This window comes from Gracilinanus agilis, chromosome 3 (assembly GCF_016433145.1).
Source record: "Gracilinanus agilis isolate LMUSP501 chromosome 3, AgileGrace, whole genome shotgun sequence".
NCBI lineage: Eukaryota > Metazoa > Chordata > Mammalia > Didelphimorphia > Didelphidae > Gracilinanus > Gracilinanus agilis.
Genome location: NC_058132.1, coordinates 291,417,988 through 291,435,326, shown reverse-complemented (window position 1 = coordinate 291,435,326; position 17,339 = coordinate 291,417,988).

Here is a 17,339-nt window from a genome sequence, read left to right as displayed (position 1 = left end):
TTGCTTTCAATTCTATTTATTGTATTGTGCATTTTTAGACTTAATTTTCTGATTTTCTTTTTTAAAAATGAATTCTTGGGGACCTTTAAGTGGCTCAGTGGATTGAGAGCCAGGCCTAGAGACTCCAGGAGGTCCTGGGTTCAAATCTTGTTTCAGATGCTTCCTAGTTGTGTGACCCTGGGCAAGTCACTTAACTACTATTTTCTAGCCCTTTTCACTCTCCCCTCTCAGAACCAATACACAGTATTGATTCTAAGACAGAAGATGGAGGTTTTATAAACAAATAAATACATAAATACATAAAAATGCATTCTCAACTATTTTCATCTTATTAATCTCAGAAATATAAATCTCACTCTTAGGATAAGTTACATCTACATCTCATAAATTTCAATCTTCTTCATTTTAATTATCCTAATATAATATTTACTGTTCAGATAGCGTAGTCTTCAATAAGACATGGTTTAGCAAATAATCGTTTTAATTTTCAATTAAATCTTCATCTTTTTATCTAATTTTCATTATTACACATGATGTCTATTGTTTTATAGACTATGAATTATATGTTTAAGATCTTTACCCTTCATCTGTTTATGAGATATTTATGTGCTAGAGCCAGGGTTTTGTCTGTGTTATGAATCTTTTGACAGATTAATGAAGACTATACATCCTTTATCAAAATAAAGTCTTTAAATATATCAAACAAAACACAAAGAATCATAAAGGAAATCAAAGGCTAGTGAAAATAAATACATATTTTTTGTCTGTTCATTTTCCTGAACCCTTTGTAATCTAAGATGTCCATGGACCTTACCTTAAGGTCTTCCCTACACAGTGATTAATATTTGGAAAATAATTCAATAAAAGTTAAATTCCCTGGTAATCTTATTTGGTTCTTACTCTATGCTCAGAAACCAACTTTCTAAGTATCATATTGATCTATTTTGTTTCCTGACTTTATATAGAGCATTGATAGAGTTTGGATTCTTCGACCATTCTTTTTTTTTTTTTTTCCTGTTTGACTCTTTTTTTAAAACTTCAGTCAACTCTTTTTCTTTTAGAAGAATTTTGTCAATATGTTTTGGATGTGTGTGTGTGTGTGTATAAATAATACTGACATGATTTCATCATCTAAGGAGACTTTAAACTTTAAACAGATATCTATTTAAGCTCTCTTTATGCTTTCCAATTTGGATTCTACTTTGTGTGAAATGATTGACACCCCTTATTTTCTATAGTCTCATGACTCATCAGTTTTTCCCCAAAAACACATCAATCTAAATCTGTGTTCACATTTCTTAAGGATACTTTGCATATGGAATATATTTTGAGAATGTATATTTATTTATTTAAATCTTTACCTTCTATCTTGGAATTTTTGCTAAGTGGATATTCCAAGGTACAAGAGTTGTAAAGGCAAGGCAATTGGGGTTGAGTGACCTGCCCCGAGTGACACAGCTAGGAACTATCTAAGGTCATGTTTGAAGTCAGCATCTCTCATCTCTAGGATCTGACTCTCAATCCACTGAGCCACCTACCTACCTGCCCCGCCCCCCTCCACCAGGAGATGTATTTTTAAATTCTTCTGCAACCATTTTTCTTTTTATAAAGAAATCAATCTATTTGTAGCCAAGTTCATAATTGTTATCCCCCTCCACTGATTATAACCTTTTATTTGTTTTATAAGCAGAGGCTAGCACATACTTTTTTCACTATCAATCTCGTCTAAATCTTTCTAGACACTCACATTGATGTGTAAATAGAAAATTTGTACCCCTGAACTATATTAGCCAGCACCCCTTTCCTTTTCATCCCCCAAGTCACATGCTTACGTTGAATAGATAAATGTGGGTATGGACCTCACCTTACTCTCTTCTCCTGTGTGCCCAGTCTGGGGAAGTGGTCTCTTTACTAAGGCTATCATTTTCCTTATTAACTTATTGTTAATAAATCTTATGAAAATATAATACTTGGAGTATTGGATATTGATTTTTAATCTTACATATTGGCCTACACCCCTGTCTTTTAACAAATATTTGAAATATATTTCCCGTGTATGATCATTACTAATATTCATTATAGTTATTAACAATTATTAATATTATAATGTACTATAATATAATTGGTAGCTAGTCTAAAAGCGGACAGAATATTGGGCTTGGAGTCAGGAAGATTTGAGTCCAAATATGGCATCGATTACTTACTAGCAGCATAACCTTGAACAAGTCACTAAACCTTTACCTCAGTTTTCTCATTTGTAAAATGGGGATCATAATAGCACCTTCTGTACAGCGTTGTTGTGTGGATCAAATAAGATGATATTTGTAACGTGCTTTGTACAATGTCTAGAAAACAGTAGGTGCTTGTAGAGAGCCATTGGAGAAATAGGGTCAAATTTAGGGCCTGTTATCTGGATTCCCTACGTGACCAATCCAGGCTGAGGCAGTCTTTGTGTTTGGTCCTGGTCACCTGAGCCCTGAAAAGCTCTGGTACCAGCAGGTAGATTAATCCAAAAACAACTTGACCCCTCCAAGAGGCTATTAGGAGTCATTTAGAGAAATAGAGTCTGTAATAGATATTTTATCTGGATCCCATTACAAAATCATCGGCAAGTAAAACTGTGTGTATGATTTTTCTGCACTGCATGTCAGATGCAGACAGAATGGGCCATCTAATGTAAAAATCTGAGACTCCTCTTTTGACTCATTTTTAGATCCCCACCTTTCTCAATATTCTTATTGGAAAGCTTTGAGTCCTTAATCAGACCAGCAGCTACTGAGTTAACAATTTCTCTCCTTGACAATTTCTCTCCTTGATAATTAAAAGGCCTGAACCCTAAAAAAATATATTACTTAGATGAGGCCTAAACAGACAATTTAGTCCAGACTATATGACCAGGTGCAGACCTGTAAATCAAGGCAGAATGCAATTAGTAAACATCTCTATGAAATATGTTTCTGCTCCCAGAATTAACCCCTACTAATTGGTGGTTGGAATTTGGCCCTTGTCCTTGTACCTATATCTCTACTGTTTAGACTTTAATGGATTGTGTATGATTTGTAACCCCTTCACAGCTGTGACTCTTTCTTTGTGTTCTTTGTTTGAAACCAGTATAAAATAAACTCCAAATCCCATAGCATTGGATCAGCATGGGCTAACCACTAGTCTGGCTGTTCTCAGTTTCTTTTTCCTGTTTTAACAATCCGACGCCACAAAACGCCACTCAGGACCCTTACCATATAGGGAGCTGGCTCTCTATAGGTGCTATATAAATGCTAATTACCTTCACATCCCTTTTCCATTACAACTACTAGGATGACAACTACTGTACCACCACCACCACCACTTAAATGATGACAACTACTACTACTACTACTACTACTACTACTACTACTACTACTACTACTACTACTACTACCACCACCAAGATGTTTTTAGAGTATTTTGTCTTTACTACCATTACCACAGAGGAATGTCTTTTAGGGATTCTCTTCTATATTCTTTCTTAGCCACATACTTCTTTACTTATTAACATTTAATGACCACATTTGAAATCTTTAATTTAGAGAACTCTTGAATTCTTTATACCCCTTCCAAAGTTTTAATTTTCTTTGCCTCTCTTCTATTACACATTTCTGATAGAATGTAAGCTTCTCAAAGATAATTTTTTCATCATGTCTACTTATTACCTTTGCTTATAATTTGTTGTATACAGTAGGTACTTAATAAATATTTACTTTTATTATATAGAATTCATATATATGTATAGTTATATCTCATTTTCTTTGTGTTCAATTTGAATAATGGGACATGTAATTAATGACTGCCATATATAGTGCTTTATAATTTACAAAGCACTTTACATTATCCCATGTGAGAAGTCAAAGAAAAGAGAATTCAAACAAATAATATGGATGTGAAAGCACAGAGTCTGGCACATAGTAGGAGCTTAAGAGCTTTAGTTTATTGATTGATTGTCATAGATCCTTTTGATAGTGTAGTAAAGCCTATGGACCACTTTTTAGAACCATGGTTTTGAAAGCATAACATCATTTTTATAAAGGAAACTAATTATACTAAAATACAGTAATCAAAATATTAAAATAAAAAATTGGTTCCCATGTCAAGTATTCTAGAAATTGATGGAAGCCCCACCACATCAAGCTGAAGATGTCTGATGAAACACTATTCACTATATTATATAATTGTATTTATATATACCATGATATATAATTATATAATACATGACTATTCGTTGATAGTTTTAAATTTGACTTAACTTTGTAGTTTTAGTTTGTTAATTCATTTTTATTAAACATATTAGACAGGCTTGGCTTCTTTTCAGGAATGCCTAGAATTCTTCTTGTAGAATAAAATACTCATCTTTTCTCCCGAAAAGCAAGTTCAGTATTGGTAGGTAAGTAATTTGAGAATGAAATCCTATTTTTCTTGATTTCATTTTTTTCTGTCCTTTCTTGTCCTGGATCAGAAAACTTTTGTTTTTCTGGTTGGAATTTTGAAGTATATAATGTGTTTCTTCTTGGGTCCTTGTAAAGTCATCTCCTGGTTATTGAAATTTTGAAGTTTAGTGATATTATGTCTGGATAAATCAAATCTAGTATTCGCCTTTTTCTTTTATTTTTTGGTATTCTACTGATTCTGGGGATGTGTAGTCTATCACTCGCAATAGTCTCAGGATTTGGTGCCTATCAGACACTTTCTGTTTGTAGCTATTTATGGGGAGGAGATACTAATAATTCTCAGATAATATCATTGATAAGCATTCTGTTTAAAAATAATAGTTCATAGGGGCAGCTGGGTAGCTCAGTGGATTGAGAGTCAGGCCTAGAGACAGGAGGTTTTAGGTTCAAATCCAGCCTCAGACACTTCCCAGCTGTGTGACCCTGGGCAAGTCACTTGAACCCCATTGCCCACCCTTACTACTCTTCCACATAGGAGCCAATACACAGAAGTTAAGCGTTTAAAAAAAATAATAGTTCATTTTCCCCCTTTTATGTGGAAAAAAGCAATTTTCAAAAATTAATTTTTAAAGTTTTGAGTTCCAAATTCTCTCCCTTCCTCTCACCCTCCCTCTCCTTACTCTCCACTCCAAGATGGCAAGAAATCTGATATAGATTTTACATGCATAATCATGTAAAACATTTTTCTATATCAGCTATTTTGTGGAAGAGATCTCAAATGAAAAAGGAAAAAGAAGAAAGAAAATGAAATATTGTATGTTTCCATCTGCATTCAGACTCCAGATCTTTCTAAAGAGGGCAAATGGCATTTTAACCATGAGTATTGTAACCCTGGCAGCCTGGGTGCTAATGTTTAATCTTCCCATTACAGTATCTGGGATGGCCTTGAATCACTCACTGTATTGTTGAGAATAACTAGGTCAGTCACAGGTGCTGATCAAGAGATAATGTCACTATATACAATGTTCTGGTTCTGTTTACTTCACTTTGAAATAGTTCATGTAAATCCAGATTTTTCTAAAATTATCCTGTCATTTTTTTATAACACAATAGTATTCCATAACTATCATATTCTACAACTTGTCCAGCCATTCTTAAATTGATAGACACCCCCTTGATTGCCAATTCTTTGCTATCATAAAAAGAGATGCAATAAATATTTTGCACAAATAGGACCTTTTCTCTTTTTATTTATCTCTTTGGGATACAGACCTAATGATGGTATCAATGTATCAAAGTGCATACATAGTTTTAGAGTCTTCTGAGCATAATTCCAAAGTGCTTTGAACAATATTCTTTAGATATATTGTTTTTGTTACCATTCTTATCTCTTTCCAGTTGTGATTTTTAATTTTATTTTAACATCTGTTCTTGTGGTTCTGTTGTTTTTGCTTTCTGTTTGGAAGATACTATTAGTGAATGCTGTTTTATTAAGATTCTTCAAGAGTTGTTTTAAGGTACTGACTCATTCATCCTTTTGTTGTTGTTATCACTATCCCTATGTTACTGAATTCAGTTTTATCTTTATTGATGTATCTTGCTTTATTATGATTTCTGAGCTTATTAATTGTTTAATTATCTTATAATATTTTACTCTATGATATTTACTTATAATATACAATTTTTTCTTCATTTTCTACCTCTTTAATCATTTTTCCCCTTGGCTCCTTCAAATATTACTCAGTTCCCATCTTCTACAAGAAACCTTTCCCAATCTTCCTTAATGCTAGTGCCTTCTATTTGAGATCATCTTAATATATTGTATCTATCATCTTAATTTATCATATTCTATCTATCTATCTATCTATCTATCTATCTATCTATCTATCTATCTATCCAGAGTCATTNATCTATCTATCTATCTATCTATCTATCTATCTATCTATCTATCTATCCAGAGTCATTACGTGCTTTGTCTCCAGTTAAATGTGATCTCCTCGACTGAGATAAGACACTCTTTGCGTGCAATAGGTATTTGATAAATGCTTATTGATTTAAGAAATTTTCATTTTGGAAAATTTTGAAATTCTTTGTTCTTTGGTTCTACTTATTTGTTGCTATTTAGGGGAATATGAAGAGGAACAACGTTTTCTTATGATTTCTCATTTAACTATTTTGTTAAAGATATCCATAAATAATTCACCAAAAGTAAATAAATAAAAGATTAAATGGATAGGGTACACATCAGCTTGGACAGTTTTCAGCAGATATTATGATCCATGCTGTTACATGACTGAATGACTGAAAAATATGCACAGGGCAACATGATGAGTGAAAAATGTGAAAGGCTGCAATATAAAAAGTTCATTATGTTCATTGGTACCTGGCAGTGACTATGGTCATTTTAAGGTTTAGAGTGTGAGAGTCATGTCACTGTATCCTCCATTCATAAGATCTGATAGTTGGAAGGAACCTCCCAGGTCATCTAGTTCAATGTGACACATAGAAAGGAATCTCCTTTGTAACATCCCTAGCATATGCTCATATTCTCTATCTCCAGTGATATGATATCTAACATCAAATGAGGTAACATAAAAGTTCTTATTTTAAGTGCTTCCTCTTTACATAAAGTTGAATTTTTCTCTTTGTAGCTTCTTCCAGTTATTTTGTTTCTGCCACCTAAGAATGAATAATGTGCATATAGAACATAAATCCATTCAAATATTTGAAGATTGGTATTGTACCTTTCCTATCTTCTCTTCTCTTTGCCAAACATTATCAGTTCTTTCTCCTGAAATTTGTGTGGTTGTATTGTTGATTGAACAAATCAGTCAATGGACCCCAAATCTTAACTATGACCTGAGATTCCAATATTCTTAGCACAATTGTTTCCTAAATCTTAACTAAAATAATTCGGAGAGGGATTTTATCTTCATCTCTATCTTCTTTCAATATTCCCCATTTCATATTAGACCTAATAAAGTCCCCAAAGGGAGATTATAAAAAGAAATATTGAGGGACCTCAATAATCCATGACATATATAAATACCCACTGAGTAATTGAGAGTCAAGAACTTGCAAAGATGATAGGTAATATTAGGAAAAATATATTTATTTTCTAACAACAGTTTGGGGGGGTGCATAGAATGTTAGTTTACTTCTGAAACTCACTTGTGTGATCATGGGCATGCCAGATAAACTTTCCATAACTCAGTTTCATCATCTGTAAAATGGCCAGGGTCATTATAAGGCTCCAATAAGATAATTTATGTACAGTACTTTCCAAACCTTGACATTCCTTTTTTGAGCTATGTGAGTTGTAAATGCCTTATTTGGTTAAGTCAATTAGAACTGTTCATGGACATAATAAATCTCTTCATCTCAAGGGACTCATTAATTTCATTGCAAAATTAACCTAACACTATGGGAGCAGATCTAGAGCTATGTAAATACCAGTTATATATCCAAATGGGAGGAATTTAAGGGTAGGCATCTAGTCTTTCAGGCATGGTAATTTTCATTACAGTTATCTCAACATTAATATCATCATTGAGTTTGTTAGGTCATGATATATCATTCTATTTTTTTTTTCACTTCAGAACTTTGATTTTCTACTTTTTAAACTACTTCATCGCTGGAATATAAGCTTTAAAAGATGCAGTGAAGAGATTAATCTAATAACACTGCTAAGCAAGTTACATTTTATTTAAAATATTTCATTATTGTAAGAATTGAGTTTACTCCTCAAATGCTGTGAAAATGACTTTCAGGAATGAAGATAACAGAAATTTTAAGTCCCAGATCAGAATTGTATGCATTATACATAGACCTGGACAAAGCCAATAAGAAGACATTTTAATCCTTGTTTCAGTTCTCCCCTAAATAGAAATAGGTAAATTTCAAATTAATGATAAATAAATTTTAGCAGAAATAATATATAAGAAAACTCATATTGCCAAAATAACCCAACCCCTTTCATTTCTCCCTAATTTTGAGATTTTATGAGACATAATCTACACATAAAAAGAGGGGAGGAAAGTTTCTAAAAAATCTCCTGAACCCCTTAAATTTTGATTAATTCCAATAGCATTTGTGAACCTTAAATAAAAAAAAAGAGAGACCATGTTAAATCAATATTACTTTCTCTTATCTTTTAAGAATAGCTTCAGTGGAAGCCTATATGATCACAAAGGAAATGGATGACTGCTACCATTTTCCAAATCATAGAGAACTTGGTTTAAGGTTTAATTTCCTTGAAAATTGACTGAGGTAAGGAGTGTAAATTCAACCCCCCATAAGTAGCATTCTGTATAATCTATTAATGTCTGATTTTGATGCCTCATTTTTTCTTAGAAGGTTTCTAGAAGGCTGTGGCATTGGGCTACAATCTCTGACAGATTTATCCTAAGTGAAGAAACAGGTCTTATAATACATTGTGTGTCAATTGTCTGAGTATTAATCTTGTTAAGTTTGGAAAAAGTTATTACAAGAAGACTGATGGGTTTGGGATGCCATAGAAACTCATGAGGACCATCTATTAAGGCATGGGATAGTTTCAACTTGCACTCATGAAGAAAGTATTTATATTACTCAAATAACCCATAATATGAAGAATTGAAAATGCTTTTCTGAGAAATAGGCATAAACACATTGAACTTTTACTCTAAAGATATAGTTTACTAGCTCCAACAGATGCTTAATAAAGATTTGAATGTACAAAATCATTTCGTTATAAAATTCTCTAACCTTTGGAATTGCTCTTAAGAAAGGTTAGTAACACAAGTTTCATGAAACCTTCCTTGTATGTGAAAAAGAACTTTGTCTTCAAAGTATCATAAAGCTAATTTCAAAAGGCAATGATAATGTTCCCCAAACACAGGTGAATATCTTTTTCAAATTAGTTCATTGTAACACAAAACAAACAAAAAACAAAACAAAACAAAACAAAAACAGACTCAACTCCTTACACCTTTAAGGATTTTAATTTTCTCAAATAATAATAAAAAACAATCCACAGAGTACATCATGAGAGTTGTCTAACCTGGGGAGGGCTTTACAAGCTAAAGACATAAGATTTACTTAAATAAGAGATAACAGAAAAGCAGTAGCTATGCAACAGAATTCCCTGTCTAGTCTATATGATGACTCTCATTGAATTGAAAGAGTCTGGAGTTTTTCATTCTTTATACATTTGCAAAAGAGAACAGAGTAAGGTTGTATAACCTTTCCGTCTCTTTCTGATGTTTTAAAAAAAAACCAACCTATGATTTAATTTGCCAGACATTCCTATTTTCTCTCTTTTATAGTCTAAGCTACCTGTAATAAAGTAGTGGAATGTTCAGTCAGTAAAAATTTACACCAAGAAGATGTGTGAGATGATTCTTCTCCTCCACATTGTGTACAGGATGGAACACTTGCTACATTCCATCCTCATCAAAAGACTTTAATGAGAAACCAGCACATTTGGAATTTATTCTCATGAGAATGGCTTTTTTTAAAGGAAAAAATGACACATACTTAGTCACTTCTTGTTGCAATTTTAGTTCCATCATATCTCTGTTTCAGGTGCAGCGATAAAAAGCAACTGTAGTGGGGACTGTTATTTATACTAATAATCAAATGGAAACTTTTGGCATTTCCTACTTAATTCCCCTTTAGAATATGGCTCACTTCATTAAAATTTTAAGTCAATTTGATGGAAAGAAATCAAACACACATACTTTACAAACAAAACCAAAATAATTCACAAAGACTTATCCAATGTATAAATAACTGCTATAAAAGGGTCTCAGAGACCTTCTTCAAGGGCTCATTTAAGAAAACAAGCTAATTTAGAACTAAGAGGGAAAATAACTGTGATGAAAATGAAATAATTATTTGAACAGAATAATAGAATAATGTGGGTGAATTCAGGCAAAAGGAAGGAGGGGGAATGGAGTTGGATTTCAGCATCTTATTAATCATTCTTTTCTTGAGCTATGTGAGTTGTAGTTGCCTGATTGGGTTAACTCAATTAGAACTGTTCATGGACATAATAAATCTCTTCATCTTAAGGGAGTCATTAATTTTATTACAAAATTAACCCAACACCATGGGAGTAGATCTAGAGCTTGACAGATTTTCTTAAACCAATCTACTGGATATTTTGATAGGACCCCTGTAAAATGTTCATAGTCCAGTGAGTTTTAACCTTGGGAACACTAAAACTAATAGCTTGTCCTGATAATCAGAGTATGATTACCCTGGTGATCTAATTCAGGTTATATCACAATTTGCTTTATTATCTGAAACTTTCTCATATTATCTACCACTCTCTCTCTCCTCTCCTCATTTTAATAAAGGAGGACCAGTTCAGCACCATGCTTGCTATGTTCTGATAACCTTACATATTTAATTGTAATTGAGAGTCAAGTGACTTGTGCAGGGCATGCATTTTAATTAGCCTTCAACTGAGTAGTGAGGCCATTTGTCTAGATTTTCTTTCATTATATTAATTAATTGGGAGTCAGGGGTCAGGTTCACATTTTGCATTGTCTGAGGAAGACATTCATTTTGGATATTTATGTATATATTTCTAGTTACATTTGCAGGACCGTTTGAGTAATATTTTATTTCTAAGCCCAAATGAGAAATCTACATGTAGGTGGGTGGAATATTGCAAGTTATGGCAATATTAAAGCAAATATCCAGAAAGGTTTATGTTTTGTTTTGGAACTTTTAAGATGGGATAAAAGGGTTCTATCTTTAAAATTTATAAGCAGACAGAAAAGTGCAAATCATAGTTAATGATTACATCTTAATTACATTTGAATAGATATCATGAAACGGAAGCCATGCAACAGAAAGACTAATTATTCAAGATCAGAGGACTCTATAGACACTAAATGAGAAGAAAATGGAGGCAATTGTCTGAATAGCCAATTACCTGGAACAACCAAAATACCTTTTATTTTAGTCATCTATATACATCCAACCAAATTGTTTTAGCCTAGTAAACTGTTTGAATTGTCCACTTGGATTTCTATCTTGTTATAAAAGAAGAGAGTAATCTGGATGCTACCACTATTAGGCTGGTTATTAGTAGCAGTAATCTGAGATATTAATCTGAGCAAGCTTTGGTTTGGTTCCCTAATAGCTGGTGCAGGGACACCCGAGTCCTGCCACCCAGCTGGATGTTATAATAACTGCCCCTTCTTTATAACAGTGCCCAGGCAGGATCCCTAAAGATCAGCGGATGGGTAACCCTTTCAGGTCCCACCTGGGGTTGATTGATTATTAGTATTGGGCTCTATCAGCCTTGGATAATGTTCATCTGATTGTGTTGCTCCCTCCCCAGAGTGGTGATGGAATAACTACTCCAGGAAGGTACTTAATAACTTTATCTATGTTGTTTAACAAGGGAAAGGAATGATCAGGAAAGGGTTGGGGAATGGGTGACCCTATCAATAAATCTATAACAATAATCCCTCAGGACTGTAGGCTGTTCAGTAATGCTGGGTTTGTTCTTCATTTCCTCTGGCTCAGCCTGGCCACAGCCAAACCAGAGTAAGCAAACTGTTTGGATGATGCAAAGATTGATGACGGTTTCTCTCATCTTCTTACTGCTAGTTGTTTGCTACAGCCTTCGGGAAATTCCACCCTTTACCACCCTCTTCTTCTTCTCCTACCCACTTCCCAGATCCCCCCGACTCCCCCCCCCCCCGTGCCCCAGGATACCTAAATATCTAGAGATGGTTTAGGCACCTAAATATCTAGGGATTCAGAGAGAATCAGAGGATCCACAGGTCAATCAATGTTCAAGATCAAATGTCCAAGGCAAGAGTTTAGGCAAGGCTCAGCCAAAGCAAAGCCAAGGTCCCAAAAAACAAGGGGTACAAGGGCCCCTGTCAGGGGGCTGCCAGGGTATTTATAGCCTCTCTGCCCAATTGCCTTTCCTCCTGTCCTCATGGCCTCTGGGAACATTCTGATATCCAACTGTCTTCACCTGTCAATCAAAGTGTGACTCTCAACTCTTAGAGCTTAAATATGACAATCTGTAGAGGAAATAACTGGCTACCAATAAAAACGGCCTCAAAAATTATTTAAAAAACAATTAACCTATGACCAGTGTTTGTTCCAGAAGTTTAATGTTAGAACACATGGCTTTCCTCTTGGTAGGGAGGCAATAGTTTAATCCCGATAGTATATGACATGCTCTGCCAGTCACTGAGATGCTGCATTTGTTAGCTTAGACTTAACCTTTTTTTTTAAATAAGGAAAAGTACCATGGCAGAATTAATAAAATATTTTAGAACTGGCATACTATTGTATTTTATGAGTTTTTTCACCACATTTATAGATTTCATACTCTCATTTCTCCATCCTTAAATAAATGGGCTAAGAAAATATAAATCTTAGCCCTTTGAAAATGGGAGTAGAGAAAGGGAATATTTATATAAACTCAAGGAGAATTCAGATAATGCTTTAGAAGATAATTCTCATTAAAACCCACTATCACCTGAAATTTGGGCATTATTTTTATATTTAACATCTCACTTTGCTTGTGAAGTAATCATTTTTGATACCCTCCAATAGCCCTGCTTAGCTGGAAATAAAATAGGGTATGTCCTGTTAATTGAAGGAATGCTGAGGCCAACAAGAAAATAATGAGGAATGACACATTTACTAAGTTCAGCCACAATACTGTGGGCAACAAACAGAATTTAAATGTAAGTCATAAAATATTCTGTTTCTTCCTATCTGTCTGATTCTCATTAAGTGTACCCTTATTGAAGTTAGGCCCTAGATATATAGGACAATGGTTATGTTCAAGGTTATACTAGAAAATATGTCTTTTCTTGTTCATGCAGTCAGCTTAAAGTACATGAAATGGGACTAGAGATTTTAACCCTCAAAATCAATGATAACTCCATGGGAAGGATGCTTTAGAAGGTATTTTAAAAGACATTTCGCTATCAGGACAGTACAGAAAGCTCTCTTTCAGAAACAACTAGCTATTAGAAACTGCCCAGTCTTAAATTATTCAGATGGAAAATGCAAGCACTGGTCTTTTCTGGAGCAACTCAATATTCTGTTCTAGAAATGGTGATTGTTATTTCAGTTTTCTACTCCTTGCCATTAATTTACAGCTTAACAGCAACTTCCATATCCTGCCAAGGGGCATCTGCAAAGAAGGACCCTTAGAGAAATGAGGTTATCTGGTCTGCCTCTTTGAGCTAAGTAACGATGTAATATGATAAAAACATAATTGGGCTAAAGTCATAAAGCAGCTCCATTTTTAACTAGATGAGCAATTTTGAGCAAATCAGTTTACTTTTCTGAACCCGGGTTTCCTTATTTGAAGAATGAAAGGAATTCCCTAAACAAAGTTTGTTCCATATTCAATGATTTTTGGTTAAAGATGTGATTCAACATGAGTGGTAGATGTATAAGAAATCACTTTTCTTTATAGATGACACAATTTTGAGGGTCTGGAAGCCTGATCTTATAGAAACTTAGATGATTTATGGGAACTAAGAAATAGATCGTTATCGATCTTACCAGTGTCAAAGTTAAGGTGAATAACATCTTCATTTTGAGGCACAGGTGGAGAAAGGAATGAAATAAACTTTAATGAAATTTGAAAAGAAAAGTTACTTCCAATGCAAAGGAGCAGAATGTAATATTTATTTTCATATTCCTGAAATTGTAACAGATACTTCTGGATAGCCAGAGAAGACTATAATTTGAATCTTAAAATTTTTCTACTGTTCAACTCTTTTGAAAAAAAAATCCTGTGGAAAAATATACACATTAATGAATTCACTATTGGGGGACCTGTGAATGGATGCCACCATTTTGGAAAAGAAAACTGGAATTACACAGGAAAAAAATTATTAAATAGTGCATACCCTCTCACCCAGCTGTATGCCTCCTGGGTCTATGTGCAAGAAAGAATAAAGAAAAGGACTTACAAATACTATTGTGAGAGAATACACGAGAAAACAGATGACCTTTAAAAGACATGGAATGATTTATATGAACGGATGCAGAATGAAATAAAAATTTTCTACTATAATATCAATTACATAAAACCAAACAATTTTGAAAATTTTCAGAAAATAACAAAAAATGAAATAAGTAGAATAAAGGGAACTCTTTATATAATAGCCACAACACTATAAAAAAATCAAAGGCATAAGAACTAGGCTTAATATAATTACCATCAAAGGTATTTTTCTATATATTGAATTTTTGTTTTGCTTGACTATGTATACTTGTTTTAAGAAACTTTTTTTCTTTTTTTCTTCTAGTGGGGTAAGAAAGTGTAAAATTAGATTTCTGAAAATTAAAAACAACAACAAATAATAATAATAATTTAAAAAAGAGATGGTATGGCTGCAAATGTGTAATGTTGTATAAACTTTCAGATGAGGTTACTTTGTTAGTAACATCTTTAGCTCAAACCCCATTTGAATGAATAGTTCCTTAGTGGTGAGGATTGATTATTCAATGTTCCTTTCTTCTGTAAGGGGAAATTAAAAGAAGACCCAGCAAATCAAGAATGACTGAAAAAATGTTGTGGTATATGAATGTGATGGAGAACTATTGTGCCCTAAGAAATAAGAAAATAGATGATTTCAAAAAGATTTGGGAAAGCTTGTAAAAAGGGAGTTTACTCTTCTGGTTTCCAGCTTTGAGACAGGAGACAAGTGGTTTCATATCTTCTTCAGGAAGAAATCTCCTACCATCAATAAGCATTATGTGCAATGGTGATAAATTAGAAGCCTTCCCAATAACGTCAGGAGTGAAGCAAGGATGTCCATTATTGCCTCTATTATTTAACATTGTACTAGAAACACTAGCAGTAGCAATTAGAGAAGAAAAAGAAATTGAAGGTATTAAAATGGGAAATGAGACCAAGCTTCTACTCTTTGCAGATGATACGATGGTCTACTTAAAAAATCCTAGAGAATCAACTAAGAAGCTTGTAGAAATAATCAACAACTTTAGCAAAGTTATAGGATACAAAATAAATGCACATGAATCTTCAGCATTTCTATGTATTTCCAACACATCACAGCAGCAAGAAGTAGAAAGAGAAACACCATTTAAAATCACTGTAGACAATATAAAATACTTAGGAATCTATCTACCAAAACAAACACAGGAATTATATGTAAACAACTACAAAACACTTTCCAAACAATTAAAACTAGATCTAAACAATTGGAAAAACATTAATTGCTCATGGGTAGGATGAGCTAACATAATAAAAATGACAATTCTACCCAAATTAATTTAGCGCCATACCTATCAAACTACCAAAAAACTTTTTTACTGAATTAGGAAAATCTATAACAAAGTTCATTTAGAATAACAAAAGATCAAGAATATCAAGGGAAATAATGAAAAAAATGTGAAGGAAGGGGCCTAGTAGTACCAGATATTAAACTGTACTATAAAGCAGCAGTCATCAAAAAAATATGGTACTGGCTAAGAGACAGAAGGGAGGATCAGTGGAATAGACTTGGGGTAAGTGACGCCAGCAAGACAGTGTATGATAAACCCAAGGAGCCCAACTTTTGGGACAAAAATCCACTATTTGACAAAAACTGCTGGGAAATTTGGAAAACAATATGGGAGAGAATAGGTTTAGATCAACATCTCACACCCTACACCAAGATAAATTCAGGATGTGTGAAAGACTTGAATATAAAGAGGGAAACTATAAATAAGTTAAGTGAACATAGAATAATTTACTTCTCAGATCTCTGGGAAAGGAAAGATTTTAAAACCAAGCAAGAGTTAGAAAAAATTACAAAATGTAAAATAAATAATTTTGATTATATCAAACTAAAAAGCTTTTGTAGTAACAAAAACAATGTAGCCAAAATCAGAAGGGAAACAACAAATTGGGAAAAAAATCTTTATAACAAAAAACTCTGACAGGGGTCTAATTACTCAAATATACAAAGAGTTAAATCAATTGTATAAAAAATCAAGCCATTCTCCCCAATTGATAAATGGACAAGAGACATGAATAGGCAATTTTCAGATAAAGAAATCAAAACTATCAATAAGCACATGAGAAAGTATTCTAAATCTCTAATAATTAGAGAAATGCAAATGAAAACAACTCTGAAGTACCACCTCACACCTAGCAGATTGGCTAAAATGAAAGAAGGAGAGAGTTATAAATGTTGGAGGGGATGTGGCAAAAGTGGGACATTAATACACTGCTGGTGAAGTTGTGAATTGATCCAACCATTCTGGATTGCAATGTGAAACTGTGCCCAAAGAGCACTAAAAGACTGCCTGCCCTTTGATCCAGCCATACCATTGCTGGGTTTGTACCCCAAAGAGATAATAGGGAAAAAGACTTGTACAAAAATCCTTATAGCTACACTCTCTGTGGTGTCAAAAACCTGGAAAATGAGGGTATGCCCTTCAATTGGGGAATGGCTGAACAAATTGTGGTATATGCTGGTTATGGAATACTATTGTGCTCAAAGTAATAATGAACTGGAGGAATTCCATGTGAACTGGAAAGATATCCTGGAACTGATGCAGAGTGAAAGGAGCAGAGCCAGAAGAACATTGTACACAGAGACTGATACACTGTGGTAAAATAGAATGTTATGGACTTCTGTTCTTGCAGCAATGCAATGACCCAGGACAATTCTAAGGGATTTATGGTAAAGAACGCTACCCACATTCAGAGGAAGAACTACAGGAGAGGAACCCAGAAGAAAAACAAATGCTTGAACTCATGGGCTGAGGAGGACATGATTGGGGATGTAGACTCGAAACTACCACACCAATGCAACTATCAATAATATGGAAATAGGTCTTGATTGATGACACATATTAAAACCAGTGGACATGCACGATGGCTATGGGGGCGAGTAAAGGGAGGGGGTGAGAGGAAAATGAAGA